This window comes from Argopecten irradians, chromosome 8 (assembly GCF_041381155.1).
Source record: "Argopecten irradians isolate NY chromosome 8, Ai_NY, whole genome shotgun sequence".
Lineage (NCBI taxonomy): Eukaryota > Metazoa > Mollusca > Bivalvia > Pectinida > Pectinidae > Argopecten > Argopecten irradians.
The window spans coordinates 42,493,597-42,500,294 of record NC_091141.1 but is presented as its reverse complement, the minus strand read 5'-3'; positions in this window follow the sequence as shown (position 1 = coordinate 42,500,294).

Here is a 6,698-nt window from a genome sequence, read left to right as displayed (position 1 = left end):
TACAGGTAGGGCGTTAGAATTGTACCTGCTGCCCTACAGGTAGGGCGTTAGAATTGTACCTGCTGCCCTACAGGTAGGGCGTTAGAATTGTACCTGCTGCCCTACAGGTAGGGCGGTAGAATTGTACCTGCTGCAATACAGGTAGGGCGTAAGAATTGTACCTGCTGCCCTACAGGTAGGGCGTTAGAATTGTACCTGCTGCCCTACAGGTAGGGCGTTAGAATTGTACCTGCTGCCCTACAGGTAGGGCGGTAGAATCGTACCTGCTGCAATACAGGTAGGGCGTAAGAATTGTACCTGCTGCCCTACAGGTAGGGCGTTAGAATTGTACCTGCTGCCCTACAGGTAGGGCGTTAGAATTGTACCTGCTGCCCTACAGGTAGGGCGGTAGAATCGTACCTGCTGCAATACAGGTAGGGCGTTAGAATTGTACCTGCTGCCCTACAGGTAGGGCGTTAGAATTGTACCTGCTGCCCTACAGGTAGGGCGGTAGAATCGTACCTGCTGCAATACAGGTAGGGCGTAAGAATTGTACCTGCTGCCCTATAGATAGGGCATCTGAATCGTACCTGCTGCCCTACAGGTAGGGCGTTAGAATTGTACCTGCTGCCCTACAGGTAGGGCGTTAGAATTGTACCTGCTGCCCTACAGGTAGGGCGTTAGAATTGTACCTGCTGCCCTACAGGTAGGGCGTTAGAATTGTACCTGCTGCCCTACAGGTAGGGCGTTAGAATTGTACCTGCTGCCCTACAGATAGGGCGTTAGAATTGTACCTGCTGCCCTACAGGTAGGGCGTTAGAATTGTACCTGCTGCCCTACAGGTAGGGCGTAAGAATTGTACCTGCTGCCCTACAGGTAGGGCGTAAGAATTGTACCTGCTGCCCTACAGATAGGGCGTTAGAATTGTACCTGCTGCCCTACAGGTAGGGCGTTAGATTTGTACCTGCTGCCCTACAGGTAGGGCGTAAGAATTGTACCTGCTGCCCTACAGGTAGGGCGTAAGAAGTGTACCTGCTGCCCTACAGATAGGGCGTTAGAATTGTACCTGCTGCCCTACAGGTAGGGCGTAAGAAGTTTACCTGCTGCCCTACAGATAGGGCGTTAGAATTGTACATGTTGCCCTACAGGTAGGGCGTTAGATTTGTACCTGCTGCCCTACAGGTAGGGCGTAAGAATTGTACCTGCTGCCCTACAGGTAGGGCGTAAGAATTGTACCTGCTGCCCTACAGATAGGGCGTAAGAAGTGTACCTGCTGCCCTACAGATAGGGCGTTAGAATTGTACCTGCTGCCCTACAGGTAGGGCGTTAGAATTGTACATGCTGCCCTACAGGTAGGGCGTAAGAAGTGTACCTGCTGCCCTACAGATAGGGCGTTAGAATTGTACATGTTGCCCTACAGGTAGGGCGTTAGATTTGTACCTGCTGCCCTACAGGTAGGGCGTAAGAATTGTACCTGCTGCCCTACAGGTAGGGCGTAAGAATTGTACATGCTGCCCTACAGATAGGGCGTAAGAAGTGTACCTGCTGCCCTACAGATAGGGCGTTAGAATTGTACCTGCTGCCCAACAGGTAGGGCGTTAGAATTGTACCTGCTGCCCTACAGATAGGGCGTTAGAATTGTACCTGCTGCCCTACAGGTAGGGCGTTAGAATTGTACCTGCTGCCCTACAGGTAGGGCGTTAGATTTGTACCTGTTGCCCTGCCGGTAGGGTGTTAGAATTGTACCTGCTGCCCTGCCGGTAGGGCGTTAGAATTGTACCTGCTGCCCTACAGGTAGGGCGTTAGAATTGTACATGTTGCCCTACAGGTAGGGCGTTAGATTTGTACCTGCTGCCCTGCCGGTAGGGCGTTAGAATTGTACCTGCTGCCCTGCCGGTAGGGCGTTAGAATTGTACCTGCTGCTCTACAGATAGGGCGTTAGAATTGTACCTGCTGCCCTACAGGTAGGGCGTTAGAATTGTACCTGCTGCCCTGCCGGTAGGGCGTTAGAATTGTACCTGCTGCCCTGCCGGTAGGGCGTTAGAATTGTACCTGCTGCTCTACAGATGGTGCGTTAGAATTGTACCTGCTGCCCTACAGGTAGGGCGTTAGAATTGTACCTGCTGCCCTACAGGTAGGGCGTTAGAATTGTACCTGCTGCCCTACAGGTAGGGCGTTAGAATTGTACCTGCTGCCGGGCTACAGATAGGGCGTTAGAATTGTACCTGCTGCCCCTATTGCATGATCGTAAAAGGCGACTAAATTTAGGATCTTGTCTTTTTTAACCCACCATCATCAGATGGTGGGCTATTCAAATCGCTTTTTGTCCGTGGTCCGTCCTTCCGTCCGTTAACAATTCTTGTTACCACTATTTCTCACAAAGTAGTGAAGGGATCTTTTTTTTTTAAATTTCACATGTAGGTTCCCCTAGGGGTCTAGTTGTGCATATTGTATTTTGGGGACCAATCGGTCAACAAGATGGCCGACAGGCCGCCATCTTGGATATTGATAGTAAAAATTTGTTACCGCTATTTCTCAGAAAGTACTGAAAGGTTCTTTCTCTAATTTCACATGTAGGTTCCCCTAGGGGTCTAGTTGTGCATATTGTATTTTGGGACCAATCGGTCAACAAGATGGCCGACAGGCCGCCATCTTGGATTTTGACAATTGAAGTTTGTTACCGCTATTTCTCAAAAAGTACTAAAGGGATTCTTCTCAAATTTCACATGTAGGTTCCCATAGGGCTCTAGTTATGCATATTGAATTTTGGTACCGATCGGTGAACAAGATGGCCGACAGGACGCCATATTGGATTTTGACAATTAAAGTTTGTTACCGCTATATCTCCAAAAGTGCTGAAGGGATCTGTGTCAAATTGCACGTGCAGGTTCCCCTAGGGGTCTAGTTGTGCATATTGTATTTTCAGACCGATCGGTCAACAAGATGTCCGACAGGCCGCCATCTTGAATTTTAATAGTTAAAATTGTTACCGCTATTTCTCAGAAAGTCTTGAAGGGATTCTTCTCAAATTTCATATGTAGGTTCCCCTAAGGCCCTAGTTGTGCATATTGCATTTTGGGACTGATTGCTCAACAATATGGCCGACAAGCCGCCATCTTGGATTTTGACAATTGAAGTTTGTTACCGCTATTTCTCAAAAAGTACTGAAGTGATATGTCTCAAATTTTATGTGCAGGTTCCCCTATATATCTAGGTCCCTAGTTATGCATATTGCATTTTGGTACCGATCGATGAACAAGATGGCCGACAGGCTGCCATCTTGAATTTAGATAGTTGAAGCTTGTTACCACTATTTCTCAGAAAGTACTGAAGTGATATGTCTCAAATTTTATATGTAAGTTCCACTAGGACCTTAGTTGTGCATATTGCATTTTCGGACGGATTGTCAAAAAGATGGCCGACAGGTAGCCATCAAGGATTTTGATAATTGTAGTTTGTTACTGTTATGTATCTCAGAAAGTAATCAAAGGATCTTTCTCCATATGTAGTAATATGTAGTGAAAGTTTGAAAAGCAGAGAAAAGATCCCTCTTTCGTTTGTCAGACATAGATCATTCTTTGGTGGGCGCCAAGATCCCTCTGGGATCTCTTGTTCATCTTCCTAACTGACTTTATTCTTCCTAACATCTCCCTTGACACCGCTTCACTTTGGCCTTTTTGAGTGTTCGCCCCTGTGAGGAAGGCTCTGGGTTCTGTTCCCTTGCCGAGACATACCAAAGTCTATAAAAGTGGTAGTTTCTGCTCCTGCTTAGCGCTCAGCATAAAAGGAGTGGGACGACTGGTTTGCCCGTTATCAGTATAATGTGACCGGGTGGGGTGTGTTGCTTGGTGTCTTCGGCAGCATGTTTCAGTGATATAGCACTATAAAAAAGGCAATAGTTCCACTATACAAGAAGACACAACACGCACCTCGCACTACACACACGCTACACACCGCATACATGGGAGGCCGTCCTTGCATGACCATAGCTGTTAATAGAACGTTAATTAATCAAACAAACAAACAAAAATGCTGTAAAGTGAGAAAAGCCATGTTATAGAGAAGAAGTTTGTTAGAATTTGAATTGTTTACAAATGGATGAGAGTTGAGAATGAGCAGAAGGCAATAAGGATATACATGTCTAACAGTCGCATGAGTTCCGATATGCACAGTTATAGATAAGGTTTTGCTTTTAAACAAATAATAAATATTATATCTCAGCCCTGTGACTTTGGACATAGGTCAAGATCATTGATTTGAACAAACTTTGTATCCCTTCATCCCAGCATGCTATGGCCCAATAACATGTCCATGTATGAGGTTCTTGGTTATTAAGAAAATTGTAAATTTTTTACAACATACACTGGATGATGTCGGCCAAAAGACAATTGCAACAGGTCACTTGAGACTTCACTACACACAGGAGGAGATTAATTCAACACACAACCATTATATACTTTATTTCCTTTTTCTCATAATTCATATCTATAGACAGTGGCGATGCTAACAGGAAATTAATGAATATGCAAGATGGCGTGCGAGCGTCGAAGGGTCGTTTTGGTGTTTGGGGGTCCGCGGGCTCCCCCAGAAAAATATTACGATTTAGAATGGCTGAGATGAGTTTTAAGATGTATTTTGAGGATTTTTAAGCGTTCTTAACGTGGTAATTTTTCGATTTAAAGTTATCTGCATTTAGAAATTATAATTGTTAAATGTCGTCATATCATTATGCAACCCTGCTCGATCTGAACATACCGGCTTCAAACCATCGACACATTGTTGTTTAACTCAAAAAATAATGAATTGATTTAATTGTCTTGCTAAGACATATAAACAAATTAATATTGTAAGAAATTTTTAATTTTAAAGGTTTGAACATTACGTAATTGAACGTTTTACTTTTAGGAAATGCGGCAAAATTTTCTAAAATGAAGTACGAAAAATGTGCAGGAGGACTCTTTTTCTTCCTACGCCCCTGCAGTTGCACATTAAAGTTTAATGGAAATATTTTATAACATGCGAAAACTCAATATGATTAAAACACAGATCCTTATAACCACTCCGTTCAATAGAGGATCTGACAATATCCCATAAGGGGTCACGTCCAGGTGACCTTTATACCACGTGTACTTCATAGCACATGCAGTTTCCACACCTTACAACATCAATTGAAATCGTCTTTTCGTCCCAGTATACATATGCAATTACCTTTGTTGTGCTCTTCGGGCGAGATGACTACACACACGAAAATAATTTGGACAGCTTTTTCAAACTCTTTCGTCCCCAGTCAAGATTCTGGCAGTGCCAATTTGATTGGCCATTTCAAAAGGTCATCTTGACGTGACCCCTAATGGGATGTTCTCAGATCCTCTTATCAAACGTAGTGATAATAAGGATCTGTATTTTAATCAGATTGGCGAAAACTAAAAATGAAGTCAATATAACAGTAATAAAAAACATAGCCACCTGTCAGCCATTTTTTTTCATTGGTCACCTGAGTTCGGATACAGAAAGCACCATCTATTGACCTATTAGGCCCATGGAATCAGTCAGTGATGAGGTATCAATTTAACCTTTTAATCTATGAAGAGTATTTGATCCCATTACATCTGTTACATTTCCTATGAAAATTGAGCAAATAATGCTCATAAATGTGTTTCCCTATATCAACTATGGTAAATTTGACCCTCTCTCCTGGGCCATGAAAATCACAATATTGGTAGAGGGCCTCGAGACATTTCAATCTATGAAGAGTATTTCTGACAAACAAAATGATACATTTTCGTACGGAACCTACCGAAGCATAATGAGGTAGTTCGATCCTAGGTCCCAATTTACCAGGCCCGTGCATGCACATCATTTTCCTTAGTATGTGTACATATGTGTATTAGATTCTCAAAAAGCTAAGTGGGCTACGTGAACGCTTAACTATTTGTTTGGAAAGAATATGGAAAATCAACAATGATATTAAAGCAATTTCAAATGGTGGAAATGAAACCTCGATCCGCCGAAATGAATATGGAATTGTATTATGGGTAACTAGTGATCACATGAGTGTGTGTTTACTTCCAAATATAGTGATTTCTCTGACTTGGTGTTAGTATATATAATTTTGCCTTTTAACGAAGATCTTATTTTCCCTGTGTTATGTGTATCTGTTCTGAATCCTAAAGCAGGTAATTATAAAATATAAATTTAGAATTCTACGAATTTAGCCGGGAGTAGCCGTTCTTCGCTGATCCTAGATTAGACGGTTAGACCTATTAAATTAGTCAATTCGCATAATATCATTTATTTACAAAACGTGAAAATGGCAGTTTTATAACTCATTTGAGTTCATTATTTATACTAAAACAGTACATATGTGTAAGTCAAAATGATATGCATGCAATCTTAATAACATTTTGGAGTCTAAATATTTTAAAATAAATCAATTTTTCCAAAGAAATGGCAAGCAAACTATCACCATATTTGGAAGTAAACACACTATCACGTGATAACTAGTTACCCATAATACAACTGTATATTCCGGCCAATGGCATGAATGAGGTATAAGCACGCCACGTGACTTTTTACTACGTTTTTACTACAAAAATAGATGCAGATATATCCCGAGACGAGTTTGGAGCTAAAACCGCGTCCCGGGAGGATTTTTAGCCCAAAGGTTGAATCTGGCCATTATGACTGTAACAAAAATTCGTTGTGCCTTATATAAGTGT